Source organism: Procambarus clarkii, chromosome 82, assembly GCF_040958095.1.
Source record: "Procambarus clarkii isolate CNS0578487 chromosome 82, FALCON_Pclarkii_2.0, whole genome shotgun sequence".
NCBI lineage: Eukaryota > Metazoa > Arthropoda > Malacostraca > Decapoda > Cambaridae > Procambarus > Procambarus clarkii.
In genome coordinates this window covers 6,054,800-6,066,450 of record NC_091231.1, presented here as the reverse complement: position 1 = coordinate 6,066,450, position 11,651 = coordinate 6,054,800, and the positions used below count along the sequence as shown (strand labels likewise).

The 11,651-nt window shown below is 41.4% G+C and overlaps 1 protein-coding gene across 1 annotated transcript in view; it reads right to left on the bottom strand.

Moving 5' to 3' along the window:
* Window positions 1-6,337: 6,337 nt before the first annotated feature.
* The window catches only part of LOC123764359 (uncharacterized protein KIAA0513), a 52,050-nt gene continuing 46,736 nt past the window's right edge, over window positions 6,338-11,651 (bottom strand). Inside the window, exon 11 of the mRNA XM_069315995.1 lies at window positions 6,338-6,474. The gene's annotated coding sequence lies outside the window, so the exon portion shown is untranslated. The remainder of the gene's footprint in view (window positions 6,475-11,651) is intronic.

The window sequence follows — 11,651 nt, the reverse complement described above, 5'->3', positions numbered from 1 at the left end:
TGTTAGTTACGGGGAGAGTGGGGTAGTTATTAATGAATAAACTAGGATACAATTACTTTGAGAACTGTTACACCAGTGTAGAGAATAGACTGATTTATTTATTTATTTACATACAAGGTACATTGGGTTGTGAGAGTACATCATTTCTATGTTTTTACATTATTGCATTAGAATGTGTCTGGTCAATCAGACACTCATTACTAGTTGTGGGAGCTAAGTTCCCTGAGGGACGAGCCTGGTCTAACCATTACTGCTGCCTTCCCATTAACCTTAATGATACCTACAGACAGTAACATGTTACAGCCCCAAATGTAACAAAGGCCTGTAGCTCGTTTCATTGTAACTCCCAGGTTGTAAAATAAGGAAAAGAAATGAAGACAAATAGAGATTTTGAGAGGGTCTTTCTGACTGACTCTAAGCTGTAGCTTGTTTTGTGCCTACATCTGACCCTTGTTCTTCACTGATTAGAACAAATGTATTGCAGTAAACATTAACCATCCACTAAAAAAAAAACTCTCTCTAGAAAAAAGCAGAAGACGAGGGAAAGTGATGAAAAACTGAGTATATCATTTCATGACAATGTTGGCCTATCAGTTTTATTTACCTGAATCTGTTTATAGGAATTTATGGGTAATTACTGTAACTACGCCTATGGGTGCAGGGATAGCTACTCTAGCAGAAACTAAAGCATGTAGTGCAATCAGATTTATTAAGAAAATAATAATTACAGGCAATGTTTCTCAACATTAATAATTCTACAGTTTGGTGCACAAGAGTGCTGGCGAATCATATCGAGAGGTGTGTGTACACTGAGTTTACTTGTATTCTGGATTATGTCAAGAACTAAAGTATACTTGCTGGATGGTCAGTAAACACTTACTGACCATCCAGGGGTTCATGGGTCCCAAGCCCAACACCAAACCAACAATCAATCATCTGGCACATGGATATCCTGTCAAGTACAGGATAACCTTTTTTGACAATTTAAGCAATATAGATGTTGACATTAAAGAGCTTGAGACAGTTCCTGTCGTCAATAACCTTCTGGACATTGACGTAGCGGCCACAGACACCCGCTGGATTTGGCAAATCTATGTAGCCGCTGCCGTAGGGATATGGACCAGGATACGTGGCGTACAGGGCCCAGGAGCTGTAGTTCCCTGGGGTGGAGTCCGTAAGTCCAATGCGTACCTGTGGGGAACATTACTTCAATTGGAATATGACGAAAACAAAATTATGAATATCTTATTGTAATCGAGCCTTTAAACCTTTATACATAACCGGATATTCATGTAATTATACACCTTATTTTCAGTAAGTTCACTCTTCTAGTCTGTGTTTAGGCTTGACAGAGGGCGTTAGTGTCACAGTGATCTGAAGCACAAGTGAGATTGGCTTGTGAGGCTCATCTTCTGGTCTAAGATGATAGGCTTGACGAAATTGGTTCTTGTGGTTTCTTGACACCTATGTGTTTGAGAAGCATCGAGATTCGTATAGTTCTCGTTTGCCATTTTTTTTTAAAGTTAAACCAACCCAAGGTTGGGGTTCCTGGGACTTAACACACGTCTTTGGTAAAGGACAGGAGTAAAATGTGAGGCTCCGCGCTACCTTACTGAATCAATTGGCCGATCACTTTGGTCTCAAGTTGACACTGAAGAGTCAGCGACTCTTAAGAGATTTTATGTATAAACGCCCGTAAGTTGGGCTCTTGTTGGGTGGGGACACAAGGCCGTGAATGACATATCAAACAATTCTGTCCATCTATTATACATCCCGTGTGATGGCCGAATATAATTAATCGTGAATCTGACCCATAGCTTTCAGCACCACCACAACATACTCTAAACTAGGTGGTGTATCACAATATGGATTACAAGTATTTTGGCGCGGCAAGCGTCTTGCAATAAATTATAAGATAATTTATACGAAGGTCCTTAACACCGAAACGTTTTGCGTACCTGTGACTTTAAGTTTAGTATATACAGTACTTGCTTTATCTAGAAATTCAACTTTCTGTTCACAACTCATTGTGTATTATGTACTTTTCCCAAAATAAAATGATCTTATCTATTATCTTGCATATAGTCACAGTAATGCATGATATTTGATAGTCGATGTGCTCAGTATTTACTAGATAAGACTGAAAATACAATATAAACATGACCAGAAGTTCAGCTTGCCGCTGGCACATTCAACATACTCTCACCGTATTAAGAGTCTCATACACTTCCTCATTGCTACGAGTCCCTCACACTGTACTACAATATTCGCACCCATTCTCCTGTTTTGAGAATACATTTTGTAACTATTTGGTCGGTCGTATCAATATGTAGTATTGGAGCCCCAGTAAGCTATTTTTCACTTTTTTTTAGTCCGGAAAAAAAATAAAAATCAAACTAAAATATTCCTTAGCCTAATATAGCACATATGTGTGCTATATTAGGCCTCAAATGACGTGTATCTGAGGCTAAAATACAGATAGGCTGTATACAAGGCTGAGCCTAGGATAGTTAGGATAGGTTTTATTAACATTATTGAATACATAATTCAACCTTCTGGTGATCCATCACATCTTATTTGTACTTTCGACCACATCGTTAGTGTAAATATCTTCATTTTAGGAAGATAGGCTGCATATTGTGAGTCCCCTCACACATTCTACCGCCGCGTTATGAGTATCTCACACTACCACCATGTGACAAGTCCCTCACATCAATACCTCAACGTTCCGAAAATATGGAGAGTCATCTGTAGCGCCTCGAGGCAGGAGCTGGATGCGGTACATACATACGACGCTTCCCAGGTCCACCGTCCACCACGGCTTGTAGTCACTCGGGTTAGACGCAAACCAGGTGGCCATGGAGGTGTCCACGGCGTAAAGAGAGGCGTAGTAGCTGCGTGGGGGGAGAAACAATAAATTGAGAACTACAAGTAGCGTAAAACAAAATAATTTCCTATTGTGGCTTGTCTTAATAATTGTCTCAGTGGTAGAGCTTCTTACTCTAATAATTGTCTCAGTGGTAAAACCGCCGACCTTACAGCCGTGAGGTCGGCGGTTCGAGTCTCCTAGTGCCCAAGTGAATGAAATATATGTAACGTGTTTATGTGGACGTTGGTGAGTTTTCTTATGCTTGCCAACCTTTTATAAGTATCTGGTGATATTCGTTTGATGTAGGCTTCTGGTGACGGGTTCGGAGTAATATCAACCACCAGATTTTTATCTGTGTTTGATTCTAAGATGGTTTCCTTTCCCACATTGCACCCTGTGGTCGAGTAATGGGTCCTGTTTCCAGCACTATTACTTACATTTCCTCATGTTAAACTCAAGAAGCCACTTGTCGGAACAGGTCATCCTTGTGTTTCAATCATATCCTTGTGTTTCGATCATATCCTTGTGTTTCGATCATATCCTTGTGTTTCAATCATATCCTTGTGTTTCAATCATAATCCTCCTCACAGATTGTGTACATTGAGGAAGGAGTATATTCCATGTGGTAAGTCGTTCACAGTGATTAGGAATAGGATTCGCCTTTGTACTGCTCGGTGTGGGACGTTGTTGGCAACATCCCGCCACTCAGAGCGCTTTCCTCTCTCTATTTTGCTATCGATGGGGTCCTGTTTACAACTGAAACTGCTCTTTCCAAAATAGTAATAGATGTTCTGTTTTTCTGGCATGACCTTCAGTCTTTTAGTGGAGAGCTGAATATCTGGTACTATTATCTGAGGCCTTCCTTTGTTGTGGTTCCTGTTACGCAGTCACCAAATTTTTCACAATGCAAAGTTTAATATCCAGTCCTTCCTGATCAATGGAACCACTGTCCCTACTTCTCTGGCTTACTCTCTCCTCCTCTCCTTCCTTACAACATAGTAGTCTTGAAAGATTACAGCGTTTATTAGCTGTATAAATAGTTCCTGACAGTTTTGTTTCTAAGAGTGCAGTTACATGCAGATTCTCACACTTTATCCATTCTTTTTAAGTTCGGTCATCTTTTTGGCAATCCCGTCGGTTTTCTCACCTATAAGTGCCCATATCCTTTGCTTACATGGTGTAGAAGGTTGTCTGGGGCTGGTGGATTATGGTACAGGGGTTGATTGTGGATGGTTGGGGAATTGATGGAGGTAAACTGGATCTGAGTTGAGGTTATGAAGAGGTTTTAGGGCATGAGGTTAGGGAACATGCTCTGTGTGAGGAAGTTAGGGATGGGTAGGGGAAAGGGATTCATAAGTGCATGGGTATGTAGTGGGAACGATGAGTAATAGAACGTGAGGAAAGGAATGTGTTTATGTATGTTTATACATGTTTTATGTATGAGTGTGTGTACCTTTATGTGCATGTGTTGTGTATTCTCGTGTGTGCTTTATGCACATATAAGAATAGTCAAAACCCACATGACATGCATATAAATTCCAGTTACAGCCAAACAGTTAGAAACAGTCATGTGGTTGACTCGCGCAACAGTCAACACAGACGATGATACGAGTGGAAACACGAGACACCAGACGTGTACAGGAGAAGGCTGCAGATCAGCAATGCAAAGCTTTCTACTTAGTGAATTACGTGTGGAACCACGTGCTTACGAGCTAGCGTCCTACTTTACGACTCCTCAGTCTCCCACGTGGTCGAGGGAGTCAATATTACCCATTGGCAAAAGAGGTCGTGTGCCCAATGCCTTGCATATGCATGTTGCATAAGAAGTACAACACCTGACTCCACTGCTGGTGACTTGTGTGTTTGTGAACAGTGTTAGACATCACTGTGAACAATGTCTACTGATGCTTGTATATTCTGTAAAGGATCTGCCAGGCATTAGTATTTGTTAGAAATAAGAAAGGCGGGTTTCTTACTTCCTAAAGTGGGTCGGTTTCCAGGACGAATTCCAGTAGTTAGCACCAACACATACCTGCTGTAACTGCCACTGGCAGTTGTGGCCTTGCCATGGGCGACCTCCCTCAGGGCAGAGCAGGGGGGCATGGGGGTCAGGATGAAGATGGACTGTGAGGACGAGGTCACCGTTTGACCTGGACTGCCCACCGTACACACGCCACCTTGAGAGAGAACAGTACAAGTTAGCGAATGTTGTCTACACTATTTTCTGGTATTTTCTTTTTCTTATTCTCTCCTTTTCTCCATCTCCAACCTGTCTTCAAGACAATAAGTACAATATTGAACTTTTTGTGTTGCACGATTTATGCTTTATTATAAATATTGACAACTGTACTTCAGAGACTATTCTCGTTTTTGATGATTTTACTCGGTTTTCGGAGCAAATCAACATTATAAAGCTAGTTTAGGTAAGGTTACGTTAGGTTAGAGATAGCCTAGCTAGTTTAGTTTTGTAGTTTTGATACACTGTTGAGGGGAGTCGTTTCTGGGTGATTTGTACAGTATTTAAATTTCCATTTTCGTATTAATGTGTATTGTAGTTGTGTTGTTAGATAGTAAGTAGTTCAGTACTAGGTGAGTCAGCAGCACAAGCTGGGAGATTGGTTTAAGGAAATTAGGTACTTTTCTTCTAGTTTTGAAGAATGTATCGGCTGAGTAATTCTTTACTGAATTAGAGAGCTTCGTACCCTAAATTAGCATGATATGTTTGTATAGAATTAGGGGGACTCTGGGAATGTTAAAAATATATTTTTTACTGATTTGTTGTTCTTGGACGGCCATAAAACTGCTATTTTTTTACCCTCGTTTTCTGCTGAGAAATCTTCAGATAGATTATTCCCCCAACACACGGCATTTTTTCACACTTATAAAAAATATATAAATATCTTCCGATTAAAAGACATAATTTTCCTGCAAAGCAAATTTTCTATAAAGACTGGTGTTCAACTTTGTCAAACATTTTGGCAACATACAAAACAGAAGCTGCCTGTTTATAGTACTGAACAGTACTGTAAACAATATCGTAATGAATACTTTCCGCGACTAACATACTTTTTTGGGCTGCTATTGTGTGCTTGTGATGGCACTGTGTACTGTGCTTCCAGGTGTACTGAAAGCATATTCAAGTAGTAATGTCAACTAGCCTTGAGGCTCACATGTGTTGGAGGAAAGTCACATGTGTAGTGTCGGTAGGTCACAGATTCGTGGTCTTCCCTTACCAGAGAGATAATTTTATGAATGCTAATTTTAACTTGGTTATCTTTCAAGAAAATAATTTTCCTAATAGATTTGCAGCGAGGTGCCATACTCCTGAGGTGCCAGTTGGTGGGTCACCTCTGACACTGACCTTGGAAATAGTAGGAAGTGCCACGATATATGGTGCAAAGGATGGCACAGGTAATCTTCGACGCCGTGTTGAACTGACTGGTGACGGAGGGGAAACACGGTATGACAGTTCTGCCCATGTAAGCACTGACGGCTCCTGCACCATCTCCCACGCCCACACCCACACACACTACCACCACCACCCACACGCGCCACCCAACACCCGCCATCTGGGTAGCGTCAGGTGTCGTCTTCCTCGCCACACACTGAAAAGAAATGGTAAACTTAGACTCAATCTATATGAATCTTTGCGTTTTTTATTTTGACATAAATTTTAAACCTTCGTAACGTGTTGTAAGACAGTTACACGCAACTCCTTTGGTTTATTTAGTGGACTTAACGTTAAGATTCAGACCTACAGGGCATCCTGAGCTTCTCGAACCAAAATATTATTCATAAACGATGCAATCCACATCAGCTTAAGTAATAACATGCCATTCACTAAGATCATCGTACAAGAGAACGGTCTCGTATTTTTGAGGCCCGAGTTCGAATCCCAGAAGATCAAAAAATGAAACATTATTCACAGTACGACTGAAACAAGGAGCAGCGGTTTCAACCCCAACAAGCTACACACAATGTTAAGCCAGAAAACAATTTTTTTTCATTTATAATAAACCCTTAATAATAAGAGTTATAAACCCCTTGGAACCGCCTATCCACCAAAGCCGTAATTGCCCAAAAAAAACTGCTCAATTTCAAAATCCAGCTCGATAAAATTATCGGAACAAATGGACAGACCTTTGACAAGCCGCCGGCTTCCTGTCCTCGTCATGGCCACTAGAGAGATAGTGACCCTCAGGTAAATGCAGATAAATAAATTATTAACGACACTTAAGAACAAAGGTAATAATTTGACACATGAAACAATTTGACCACGAGTGCTAAACATTAACATTGGCAACTGGGGTGGAATCTCGTTATAATAAAATATTAACAACAAAGGGGAAGAAAGAAGACAAATTCACCTCGCTTCCCTCAGACGTGTTCATGAATTAAAGATTTGTATTCATACTTTGCTTTATTGACAAAAATCAGTTGTGTTATTCATTAACACGAGAAATAATATTCATAACAATACTGATCATTATAATTATACAATATATATCCGAAAACGGATATGCATTTGTGATGACTCGCTTCTATGTTGCAGAAAGACAAATTATTTATATGAATTATCACGACCAAGCTGTGAGTAGTCATCAGGTTAGGAATATGGTGGTTATAGGGACTCGCGGAGACAAGCAGTAGGCCTCCAACACTTGGTGTGGGGACCTACCTGCCCACCCCGGCTGGCTTATTGAGCCAGACACAACAGCTTACTGACTAACCAGCAAATATACTTTAGTCCTGAACATAGCTCAGGACTAAAGTAAACGCTCAGTGTATATATACTGAAAAATAAGCTACATGTCTCGGTATATATCTCTCCATCCATCACTTCACTCTATATCTATGAAAGAAAATGTCTGCTTGACTGAAGTTAGAGGCCAGGAGGTGGAGCTTGGGTCGGCCCTGTGCCCCTCTCCTGGCCGACCAAGGAGGGGCGTTTGGGCCGTGCCATCCTGAAGGGTGAGAGCGGCCCCAATTCCCTACAGGAAATCTGTGAATATGAAATGTTTTGGCCTGAGTAGATTTTAGCATTAGGTTTAAATAATAGCTGACTTTCAAAACTTATGTTCAAATGACTGATTTGCATTCTGGGTGCAATATTTGAGTTACAGTATTCACCTAATTGTGCTTGCAGGGGCTGAGCTTTGGCGCTTTGGTCCCGCCTCTCAACCGTCAATCTACTAGCGTACAGATTCCCGAGCTTCTCGAGCTCTATCATATCTACATTTGAAATTGTGTATGGAGGCAGCCTCCACCACATCACTTCTTAGGGCATTCCATTTACTAACTACTCTGACACTGAAAAAGTTCTTTCTAATGTCTCTGTAGCTCATTTGGGTACTCAGTTTCCACCTGTGTTCCCTTGCGAGTGTACCACCCGTGTTAAATAATCCACGCTTCTCTATCCTGTCAATTTTTCCCTGAGAATTTTGTATGTGGTGATCATGTCTTCCCGGGCTCTTGTCTTCCAGTGAAGTGAGGTGCATTTCCCTCAGCCTTTCCTCGTAACTCATGCCTTTTAGTTATGTGACTAGCCTAGTGGCATACCTCTGAACGTTTTCCATCTTCGTCTTGTGCTTGACAAGGTACGGGCTCCATGCTGGGGCCGCATACTCCAGGATTGGCCTTACATCCGTAGTATACAAGGTTCTGAAAGATTCCTTTCACAGGTTTCTCAAGGCGGTTCTGATGTTAGCCAGCCTCGCATACGCCGCCGATGTTATTCTTTTGATGTGGGCTTCAGGAGACAGGTTTGGCGTGATATCCACTCTTAAATCTTTCTCTCTGTCCGTTTTGCGAAGGACTTCTTCTCCCATTCGGTATCCAGTGTCTGGTCTCTTATTTCTTCCCCCCCCCCCCCTAGTTTCATTACCTTACACTTGGATTAAACTTTAGTAGCCATTTGTTTGACCATTCCTTCAGTTTGTTTAGGTCATCTTGTAGCCTCATACCATCTTCCTCTGTCTTATTCCTCATAATTTGTGCATAATTCCACAGTGTGGGAGAAGTGCGTCTGTGAGAAGGGGAGAGGAGGCTGTGGAAGGGCACGTGTGGGCAGAGAAGGAGGAAGTGGAAAAGAGCATGTATGAGCAAGAAGGTAGGAGACAAGGTATGTGTGTGTGTGTGAGCAGGAAGGGAGGAGATGGGCAAAGGCGTATGTATGTATGGGCAGGAATGGAGACGGGGGAAGAGCGTGTGTGGGCAGGGAGAGATGATACAGGGCAAGGGAGTCAAATAATAGCTATAAAATAAATAGTCAAATAAAGGGCGTCAACACAATCAAAACACCAAACTTAGCCTAACTACTGATACACAAAATTCAAATATATATATACAAATATTAATTAATATTTAGGGAAATAACTATTTTAAATTCACAGAACGTCGAAATAGATAACTGTATTTTTGGGTTCGGCCGTCGTTTGAACATGCATCATTTGAAAACGGCTTGAGGTAACATACAGGCAGGAGTATTTACCCGGTAGAGCGAGCCTTTGGGGTAATGTAGGCGTAACAATCACTCTAGAAATATCAAATTTAATGCGATATCTATCACTGAACAAGAGACTGGAACTCTGTCTTGATTCACGATGAAGGGCCTATACCGTGCTAGGCTTTGGCAGTTCAGAATATATCTAAATTTGTGAAACTGAGAACACAGGAACTTTGCTTTCCTTGGCTCAGTGCCTCAACGGCGCCAGCTTAATATTGAGTCAGCGTCCGAAAATAATCTCAAGAGTTCTGCAGTGCGACATTCTATCAAAATCTTTGATTTGCTGACATGATTAATGGTACTTTAAAAATAATTAATTGGAGTAATGGGGTGACTGGAACCAGTGATCAGGGTACTCTGTTGCACACCTTACCCCTGGACCACAACTTTGTATAAATTACACAACCTGGGATTCCATCAACAACATATAGCCCCGCTCCTGTGCCAAATAAGTCCACTACGATAGTAGCACCATACCCCATGCTACTTGGACCTTTTTCAAAGTAGCATGGGGTAGCTGAATCTAAAACAACAACGATTCCACCGAAAGGCTTCGGCTGAAGCCAGTCCAAGTTTTTCATATAACCCCCCAATACAATCTGGTAAAGTAGATCATCAACCGGTACACGGGGAAGAATTTCAGTTCCCCTGGTGACTGGCCCCTTATTAAAATGCCTCCCTGGCGAGTGACGGCTTAGAGGCTCAACTAAATCAAACTGGATATGCTTAAGTAGCGTCGCCCACTTCAAAACATTATGAACTCTGTTGATTGGTAAAACTTAAATCAAAACTGATTCAAAGCACAGGCTACTACTAATTTTATGAAAACTTTTTACCTTAAAAACACTCATACTCAATAGGCTCTCCGCGAAAGACTAGGCGTCTGCCTTGTAGTTTAATTTCTTGAAAATCAATCTCATAAATCGTAGCACCGCCACAGAAATATAACCCAGAAAAAATAACTTTAAAATTTCACTCGAGGTACATACATAAGCACAATAAATGCCTATCTATCCCTTAGAGCAGCTTACTACAAGGGAAGGGGAAAAAGGGACAGATTTAATCTACCCGGTTTTACAACTAGCGTTTTATCGTCATAATTCTCTTCGTTCAGAATTATCCAGTGTAGGCTACCCCGTCGTCTGCATGCTCCTTCGTTTCTGGCGTCATGCAAGGAATTCCTCCTCTTGCTTTGTCCTCGTACTCACGCTCTTGTCCACACGCTGCCGCTCCAGGCGACCGAGTAATTGAGGGGGACAAACTGCAGACAGTCCCGGCCCTCCTTGGCAATGAAGCTACCGGCGAACTGGGGTCCACCGACAACTGTGGCCTCGGATAATCCTTCACGTCGATTCAGTGTATCACACCACTCTTCACACTAGATGACGAATTTCTGGATACCCACGGCTTTCAACGGCCCACACATCACATGGGTTCATTTGCTCACAGTCGCTAGCTGATTAGCTTTCACAACTTCAAGCACGTCACTGATTCTGTCCACAGAATCAGTGACGTCCAACCCTCATCACTCTCTCACTAATGTTTGGCGGTCACGGAATCACCTCAAGGCAGCAGGATGGCAATTTGTCTTTCACGGCTCACCTTGTCACTCTCGCTGCTGATCCTCACTGATCAGGACTTGCCTTAGAACTACGTGCAGTTAGTGGAGGTTAAAGCTGCGAAGCGACCACTCACTCTACCTTCCTGCTCAGCTGTAGAAATTAGAGGCTATGGTCCCCGATCACCACGATCTCCTGACTTGCAAAATGGAGGAAGCGCTTATTAATCTTGGCGCTTCTCTAAGTACCACATTGAAATTACCTACTTAAAATTATCTGCTAGATGAAGGACCTGCCCGAAACGCTGCGCGTACTAGTGGCTTTACAAGAATGTAAATACTGTACTATCCAATGTATTCTCACAAACCCATTAATTAATCTTTTAAACCCATATAAAACTTTTAAACCCATTTTAAACTTTTAAACCCATTAATTAATTAACAAACTAATTAATCTTAGCGCTTCTCTAAGTACCACATTGAAATTACCTACTTAAAATTATCTGCTAGATTAAGGACCTGCCCAAAACGCTGCGCGTACTAGTGACTTTACAAGAATGTAAATACTGTACTATCCTATGTATTCTCACAAACCCAATGTACCTTCTTGTATATATATAAATAAATAAAATAAATAAATAAATAAATAAATAAATAAATAAATAAATAAATCTTCTGAAAGACGTACAGAGCCGCTCCATGTATGCACCGCTATTTCT